The sequence below is a fragment of the Hyperoodon ampullatus genome, assembly GCF_949752795.1.
Source record: "Hyperoodon ampullatus genome assembly, chromosome: 8".
In the NCBI taxonomy this organism is placed as follows: Eukaryota; Metazoa; Chordata; class Mammalia; order Artiodactyla; family Ziphiidae; genus Hyperoodon; species Hyperoodon ampullatus.
In genome coordinates this window covers 1,342,308-1,351,535 of record NC_136921.1, presented here as the reverse complement: position 1 = coordinate 1,351,535, position 9,228 = coordinate 1,342,308, and positions in this window count along the sequence as shown.

Here is a 9,228-nt window from a genome sequence, read left to right as displayed (position 1 = left end):
CCTGTCTGTTATAAAAGGGTAGATCCATTCCCAGTGGGTGGGAAACTAAAAACTCAGAGCTTGAGAAGCTCTTCTCTTGCCAGGCGCTTCCCCTCCCCACCGCTTCCCTCCCTCCCAGGGGACCTGCCTTTGAGGTGACAAATGCAGGTTCCCACCAGGGCTGGAGTTAAAGCGAGGACACACTACCAGATTGCCTCCTTTCCCTGTAACTCCAGTGTCCCTCGCTGTCCCCACTCTGGAAAGTACTGTCACAACAGCTTATCACAAGAATGTCCCAGGAGGATCACTCACGCCAGGTGTGCTCTTAGGCTTCACTCAAATTAATCAGACTTACAAAGAATGACAACCCTGGTTTTTTTTTGGTGGGGCGCGGGTTACGTAAAATTCACATAGCATAAAATTAACCATTTTAAAGCCTACGATTCAGTGGCATTTGGTACCTTCACAATGTTGTGCAACCACCACCTCCTCTCTCTGGTTCTAAAACATTCTCATCACCCCAAAAGGAAGCCTCACACCCATTGGCAGCCACTCCACATTCACCACCTGCCCCAGCCCCTGGCTACTACCAACCTATTTTCTGCCCCTATGGATTTCTCTCCTCCAGACATTTCGTATAAGAGGAATCAGACAATACGTGGCTTTTGTGACTGGCTTCTTTCACTGAGCGTAATAATTTCGAGGTTCATCCAGGTTGTAGGCTGTGTCAGCACTTCATTCTTTTTATGGATGAATAATACTCCATTGTGTAGATGGACCACACTTGCTTTATCCACTCATTAGCTGATGGACATTGGGGTTGTTTCCACATTTTATCTGCTGTGGATAACGCTGCTATGAACATTCGTGTACAAGTTTTGTTTGACTACCTGCTTTCAGTTCTTTGGGGTATATATACTTAGGAGTACAATAGCTACGTCAAATGGTAATTCTCTTTTTCTTTTTAAGGACCCACCAAACTGTTTTGCCCAGTGGCTGCACCATTTTACATTCCCATCAGCAATGTATGGCAGTTCCAAATTCTCCACATCATGGCCAACATTTGTTATTTTCCATCTTTTTTATTATATCCATCCTAGTGGGTATGAAATGGTACTTCCTTGTGGTTTTGATTTGCATTTCCGTAATAACTAACGAAGTTGAGCATCTTTTCATATACTTTTGGCTATTTGCATATTTTCTTTGGAAAAATGCCACTCAAGTCCTCTGCCCATTTTTTAATTGGGTTGTTTGACCTTCTATGGTTGTGTTGTAAGAGTTCCTGTATATATATACGTATATGTAAAATATGTACATATATTATATATTTAGTTAATTTATATTATATACACGCTAGATCTAGACACTAGATCTGTACCAGAGATGTAACCTGCAAACATTTTCTCCCACCCTGTGGGTTGTCCTTTCACTTTCTTGACTGTGTCCCTTGATGCATAGAAGTTTCTAATTTTGATGAAGAAGTCCAATGTATCAATTTTTTTCTTTTGTTGCCTGTGCTTTTGGTGTCCTAGCTAAAGACTCATCGCCAAATCCAAGGTCATGAAGATCGGCCCCTGTTTTCTTCTAAGAGTTTTATAGTTTTAGCTCTTCCCATTTAGGTCTTTGATCCATTTTGAGTTAATTTTTGTGTATGGTGTGAGGTAGGGGTCTAACTTCATTATCCCAGCACCATTTGTTGAAGGGAATATTCTCTATCTCAGTGAATGGTCTCCACACCCTTGTTGAAAACCAATTGACCATAGACATGCACGGGCTAATTTCCATTCCATTGGTCTATGTCTTTATGCCTGTATCATGCTATCTGACTACTGTAGCTTTGTAGTGGGTTTTGAAATTGAGAAATGTAACTCCTTCAACTTTGTTGTCCCTTTTTAAGGTTATTTGGCTATTCAGGCAACAACCTTGTATCATGCCCATTTTTTCTATGAGATAATGGAGAAAGCAAAAGACACAGTGCCCTCCTGGGGTGGCTCAGCTGGGCACCGGCTGTGTTGGAAGGGATGAGGGGAGAGGGCTCGGGACGAGGCAAGGGCACTGGGTCTGCAGGCCAGGGAGCACCTCCAGGGGCTGCCTTGACCTGGCTCTGGGGCTCCTGGGGCTGAGGGCACAGTGGGCAGGCACCTCAGGCCACCCTCCCCAGCTCCAGCCCCAGCCTCAGGGCTGGGGAGCCCTTTGATCTGGGGCTCTCGGGAAGGGCTAGGCTGTCCCATCTGTCCCCTTCTCGGGGACACCTTTGCCAGATTCTCACTGAAGCACAGGCACCAAGGAGACAGGCAAGCTGGTCAATGTCACCATCCGGTGTAAGCCACCAACTGCCTCCGCAGAGGGGACACTTGACTTCCAGTGCCCCCTGCCTCCCAGCAAAGGTGGGCCATGGCCATGTCCTGCTCATCCAGAACTGGCCCAGGTCTGGGGCACTCAGGCTGAGCTTGGCTGTAGGAATGACCCAAAGGCCAGGTCATGGCTGCAGGCTGTGGTCACCAGCCTCCCCTTTCTCACCCAACTCCTCAGCCGTGGTGCTCCAGCCGGTGCCTCTTTTATCCATGGGGATGTCCCTGCTGTGCTGGGGGATGGGGGGCTGTAGCCTCCTGTGAGCAGGGCCGGGGCCGGAACCCTCCCTCACCTTGGCTTGCACCCAGGACAGCAGGGCAGGACGAGGCTGAACCGCTCCCCACGCCGTCCCTCCCAGCAGCGCACCCCTGGCTCTGGAGGCAGCCTGCCCCTGGACTACCCCTCCCTCCCACCTTCCGCCCGTTTCCAGGGGTAGGGGTCCCTGGCTCAGCGTCAGACGTCCCCTCCCACCCAGGAGGCTTGTACTCTTGCACAGAGAGTAAGCGTCACTGGCAGACCACGGCGGCTGGAATCTTCTCTCAGCCCCACCTACCAGTGCCTCCCCTGGGGGTCCAGAAGACCCGAGTTCCCACCCTGGGACTCGGTGCACCTGCCAAGGTTGCAAGACCCTGCTCCTTGGACGCTGCAGGGCCCCCCAGGAGAAAGCACTTCCCTGTGGGCCCACACTCCGTCCCCCCCCCCAGCTCTGCCCCGGCCCCAGCTTCACACAGCGCGTGGTGGTCTGAGCGTTGGGTGGCTGGGCTGGGTCCTGACCACACAGGCTGGGGGCCTCCTCAGCCCGGCGTGCAGGCCCCGCCCCCAGCCCGTGGGCTGCCCACCAAGGCCGCTGAGGCCAGAGCCACCTGCCCACTGTTCTCTGCTCCTCCCAGGCTGGCTGACAGGGGCCCCCAGCCTGGCCACCTCTCCCGTCCTCCGTGCCGACTCAGCCCCTTCTCTCAGGCGGACTCCCTGGGGAAGACCCTCGGACCGACGGCCCTGCAGCCCGGGGTACCTTCGTCAGGAGCAGCAAAGATTGGGACAGCCAGTCAGAGAGAGGTCCGTTCCTGGAGCACCACTCAACGGCCGCGTGGTGCAGAGGAAGCGTCGTGTCCTGGGCTTGCCGGGATCCTGGCCCACGAGGCGAACACGGGGTCCGCGCCTACAGGAGCTCAGGGAGCATCTAGGTGAGTGAGCAAGGTCACATCCAAAGAACAAGGTGATGCCTTGCTTTAGATTCCGATTTGTCTCTTCCTAAAAATGACAACTGGAATCTGGGTCCTCCTTCGGCCACGTGGTGGACCCTGGTCCTTCTGGGCCAGCTCCTCCCAGAGGCGAGTCCTCCACGGGGTTCTCAGAGGATGCCTTGAACCTAACCGAGCCCTGGAAATTGCTCTTTGCTTTGGGGACCCAGCAACCCCTGAGGGCTCTCCGGGTGATGAAGGCGCTGGAAGGCCTCAAGTGCGGAAGACTGACTTCCCTTGAGGTTCCTCGAGGTCTCAGGTGCTGCATCTGCGTGGACACATACATCCTCGGCCCCAAACCTCTGGGGCTGGAAGCAACCTCAGACCTGCCCCAAGACGAGGGGAAGATTCCTGGAGTGAGCCAGGGTTGTCTGGGGCTGAGGGAGTGGCCTGGTTTGGTTTAATGTGACGGTCGGCCGGTCAGCCGCGAAGTGAGGAGCGGCCGAGCGCTCTCTGGCATCACCCTGCAGGCAGAGTCTTTGCGGACTTTGGGTAGAAGCTGGTTTTAGAACCGGCAGCCAGGCCATATGGACTGGAGAAAGAAAAGATGAGAAGCCAGCGACGGTCCAGGAGGGAAGAGGTGCGGAGGGGCACACAGAACCAGGCAGGGAGGGAGAGCCGGCCAGCCCAGCCGGAAAGCAGCAAGTTCCCAGTGGCCTGGGCCTGCCAGGAGAGCTTCGCCCCAACATGGCAGACGGTGCCTGGACACCCCAGGTCCCGGCTTAGCCCTTCCCAGGGGACGGGCCAAGGAGCCGGGGCGAGGAAGGCGGCACAGGAGAGAGTGCGCCAGGCGGGCCCAGGGCTGAGGGTGGGGCCTTCTCCTCCAGTGGGTGCGCAGACCCCAGACTCGGGCATGGGCTGCGGAGGGGCTGCCCCGCCCGCGCAGCTCCTCCCCAGCGAGCCCCGCGTGCACGAGAGGCCTGCCCAGGCTTCTGGAGGATCAAAGGGCCCCGCAGAGCTGAGCAGGCTGCCAACAAGTCTGCCTTCAAGTCTGAGCCCGGCAGGGGTCGGAGCGAGGCGCAGGGGGACAGGTAGGACCACCCTTGCGGAGCAAGAGCACCCACGTTTTGTCTGACCTGCTGACCCCACAGGGCTCAGCATGGGCCTCCTCCCGAGAGGCAGCCCCTGCCCCGGCTTGGGGAGCAGCTCGGTCTCAGAGCAGAGTCAGTCTTCTGGGGGTTGGGGACGAGGCCCACGTCTGGGGGGCCTCCAGAGTCCCACTGAGTGTCTGGGCAGAGTTGGGGCCAACTCTGGGGTCTCCACACTGGGGCAATCCCGGGGTGGCCTTGGGCCGAGACCCTTTATGAGGACAAGAGACGCATTCCCGAGCTGACGAGTGAGGGACTCTAAGTGTTTCCCACCTCCCCACAGAGGCAGGGAGCCGCAGTAAACCAGTGGCATCCACGAGGCTCCCCCTCCCACCCCCAGGCTCCGGGGAACTCTGTCAGGGACCCTGATTCCGTCTGCAGGACGCCCCGCTGGCGAAGCCTCTGCTCAGCCAGTGTCACATTCCCCTCTATCAGCCACACCCCGTGGCGTCTACTTCCTCTCTCAGGCTGCTGCCTGGGGCTCCCGTGCCCTACAGAGGTGGGGGGACCCTGTGTCCTCCACTGACTCCCAGGGCATCCCAACACCTCTGGGGCCCCAGTGGGTCAGGGTGTGGCAGCCTAGCTGTCCTGCCTGGTGCCCTCTGACCCCGTGCCTTACTGCCAACAAGATGGGGCCCTCGTTAGGGACACGGTTGGCAGTGACGGTCGTCAGCAGACACGTGGCTGGTATTGCTCAATCTATCTGAAAACTTGCTTTGGGGGCTCCCCTGTTGGGAGCACCGGCCCGCGGGGATCCAGGGGTGGAGGCCAGCAGGCCGGCAGCCCTAATGTGTGGAGCCGGCAACCCGCTCACTCCCCATGTCTTCTGAGCAGCCAGGGCCCAGCGTGCCCTGACCCCTCCAGAGTCAGGAAGTGGGAGGCAGGGTGCTGCCCTCCAGGACTCGGGGTCACTCCTCGAGAAGACGGAAACGTGGGAGAGCACAGGCCCCCTTCCGAGATGACTCTAAATGGTCCCTTTCTTCTCAGCCCTCCCTCGGTGTAAGCAGAGGGCAAATCCAGCCCCCATCACACACCCACTCGTTCGGGGACGCTGCCACTTCCTTTTCATGAGCGAACCACTCACTCCTTCCTCCCTTCCTTCCATTGCACGTCTGTGTCTGCACATCTGTGCCCACACCTCTGGCAGACCAGGGCCCCAAAGCAGGAGGTGGTGGTCTTGGTTGGAGCCACAGCAGCCACATGTGGGCTCACAAGGCCCTCCCCAGTGTAACGCGGCCCTGGTTCCCGAAGCCCAGGCTGCGTGGGGATCCCTCACCCTTGGGCTGCCCCAGACGGGCACTAGATCTGAACGGCAGGGCCGGGGCCGTAAGTGGGGGCCTGGCAGAAGCAGCTGTGTCTCAGGAAGAGCGGAGTCCCAGCAGCGGGCACGGGGGCAGTTCCTCTGGGCTTCACGGCCCAGGATGGGGCCCCTTCCCTCTCCCAGCAACAGTGTCCACATCTGTACCACATAAGCACTCCCCTGGATGGGGCAGCAAGGACGGAGGCTCTGCGGGCCAGACGACTGGATGGAAGAGCTGAGGGAACACTGCAGGCGCACAGGCATGTCCTCTCCAGGCCCCCAAAGCCCCATGACCTGGCAGAGCCGCCTCGAGCTGTGACCACCTAGCAGTCAGCTGCCTCCACACCTGGCCTTCCAGCTCCTTGTCATCGAGGCCCTCTGGCAGGTGCCGGCCTCATCCAGAGCCGGGAGGATGGTCCCGCCTCCCATCCCTCTGGGCCACAGGCCAACACTGTGGCAGGGCCTTCATCACTGCCTCCTCCCAGGCCCTGAGAATGGGCCCCCCAGGAGTTGGGTCCACGCTGGGTCACAGCAGCAGCATCTCTCCTGCACAGGCACAGACCTCCCTCCTAGATCCTCACAGAGGAAATAAGGAAACTAAGCCGAGTGCCACATCCAGAATCACACTGCTGACAAGTGGGAGGGCCGGGATTTGAACTCAGGTCTGTTCCTTTCGCTCCGGGACAGGACCAGCGAGCCAGCTAGTGCCAGCTACCAAGATGATGCATTTCCTTTCCTCACGTTGGCTGTCACTTTCAGTCATCAAGTGTCCTGATGATGGAAAACTGGCAAGAAACTGCACCTGGCGGGGAGGCACGCATGTGCCCTGGGGAGAACCTCCGCCCCAGCCTGGACCCTGGCCTCCCCTCGGCCCCCTCAAGTGCATGGAGGCTGAGCACCCACGAAGCCACCCAACGTGGAGGAGACCAAGAGGAACACAGCCAGAGCCCCGCACCCCTGGGGAGGGGAGGGTGCCCGGCTGCCATTCCCAGTTTTCCTTACAGCCATTCTCCAAAGGGACACTGCCCGCCTCACTTACCCGGCTCCCCTCCACGTCAGGGAAATGAGAGCTCGGATCCCGCTGGGGGCGTGTCTCCTCACTAGGGGACACTAGGGGAAGGGCCCTGGCTGCGAGGGTCGTGACCTCTGAAGGGGAACGACACAGGGACCTTGCAGGCAGTGGTGAGGATTTCTCTAGGGGACGGAGTCATCGTACACCTGGGAGGGGCGTGTGCAGGGGCCGTGCCCGTGATCACCATGTCCTGAAAACCAGCCACATGAGATGGCACGTGGACATTCTGGCCATACCACTGTCTGGAGGCTCAGAAACGCACTGGACGCTGACGCCACCCTGAGAAATCTCCCCGTCTGGCCAGACTAAGAGGAGGCGACAGATCCCCATAACAACAACAGTAAGTGTGTGTGACTCCATCGAGCCTCAGGCCGTCTCGCTCCTGCCTGACCCGGAAGCACGTGGCTGGAGGTGAGCTCCTAAAGAGAAGGCAGGGGCAGGGGCCCGGTGGCCTGAGCCAGGCATGGGGTGGCCTGGGCCAGGCAGGCACAGGGGAGGCATCCAGGCAGCTGTGCCAGGCACAGGCAAGCAGGAACAGGCTGGCCCGAGCGCTGTGCGGGATCTGTGAGTCACCAGCATGACCGGGTGGCAGGTGCATGAGCAGGGCCAGAGGCCAGCACACTGGGGTAGGGGCCTCCCAGCCCCTCTCTCACACAGTGACTCTGTCTCTGGGCAAAGGCTGTCTCTGGGTACAAGGCTGCAAGCCCCCTCTGAGGCTGCTGAGCCCACCGCTCTGGGAACCCCGGGGAGGCATGGAGCCCTCCTTCCTGCCCACAGTGGACAAGCTCCCCCTGCTGCGAGGTGAAACAATAAGCCCCCAGGTTCAAGGTTTGGGCACCCTTATAGGCACATGGGGGTTATCCTGGGGTCCTCTTCCAAGGGCGCCTATTTGCTTTCCCCCCATTTCAATCAATCAGGCATCTGGGATCATGGCCTGGTGGTCTCTGGGGCCTTTGCCCACGTATCAGGAGAGCAGGAATGGGGTGGGGGAGTGCAGCAGCCGGGAAGAAAGAAACGGAGGCGCCCTCAGCTCCCGGCGCCCCTCCCCCCGCCCCGGCCTCTCACCTCACTTCCCACGGCCCGCATCCCCATCCTCTGTGGCTACCAGCACTGTCCACCTGCCCTGCACGGTCCCCCGCCGCCTCACTCACTGTCACGCTCTCCTCAGCCCCCAGCAATCTGACCTGTTGTCGGCCCGACGCCATCCCTTCCCCGAGAGGTCACCTGCCACCGCCCAGCGGCCCAAGTCAGCGGACAAGCTTCTGCCCCCCTCGCTCGCTTCTCGAGCTTCCAAAGCATCACGTGGAGGGGACACAAAACCCGCTGACGATCTCCAACAACTAACTCGTTGGTTGCCTCTACGCAGGAACGGGCGCGCGTGAGGTCTAGACTCTTGAATAGTTTCCCACGTACAGCCCCCCACTCTCCTCCACAAAAAAAATCAAGTGTGAGCTGCAGCCGCGGGAGAGGTGGCTGAAATGGGCGCGGGGGCGAGGGGCCATAAAGGGGTGCAGGCCAGGTGCGGGCGGGGGACAAAGGGGACCAAGGCTGGGGGAGCGGACGCGCGAGGCACGCGGCCAGGGTGCAGCAAGGAACGGCCTGATCCGAGGAGAGGGAAGACGGGAGGGATGCCGACTTCGGCTGGGGGCGGGGAAGCCCCTGATAGGCGCGCGGAAGGCGTGATGTCACGTCCGGCGGGGGAAGCCCTGCCTCAGCACCCCCGCCCCCGCCCCCACAGGTGGTGCCGCCGCCCCGGGCGCTGGGCGTGGAGGGCCCGCCCTCGGGGACCCCGGACACGGCCCGCGCGCTCCCGACCAACCCGCTTCCCTTCAGCAGTCAACAGATCCGCGCGAGCCGGGCGGCCCCGGGAGCAGGAGGGGCGCCCCGTGCGCCTCGGATCGCGCCCCCGCGCCGCGCCCCGCCCCGCCCCTGCGCGCCCCGCCCCGCGCGGCCCTCCCCGCCCCTCTCCCGGGCCGCCGAGGGGCCGGGCCGGGACTGCGCGCTCGCCTGCCGCGCTCTGGGCCGCCGGAGAGAGCGGCCGAACCTCGCGCCCCGCGCGCCCCGCGCCCAGCCGCCGCCGGCTTTTGTTGTCTCCGCCTCCCCTGCCGCCGGCGCCTCCGGACCGCGAGCCGAGTGCGCCGGGACCTTGGCTCTGCCCTTCGCGGGCGGGGGCTGCACGGGCCCGGCCGGGGGCGC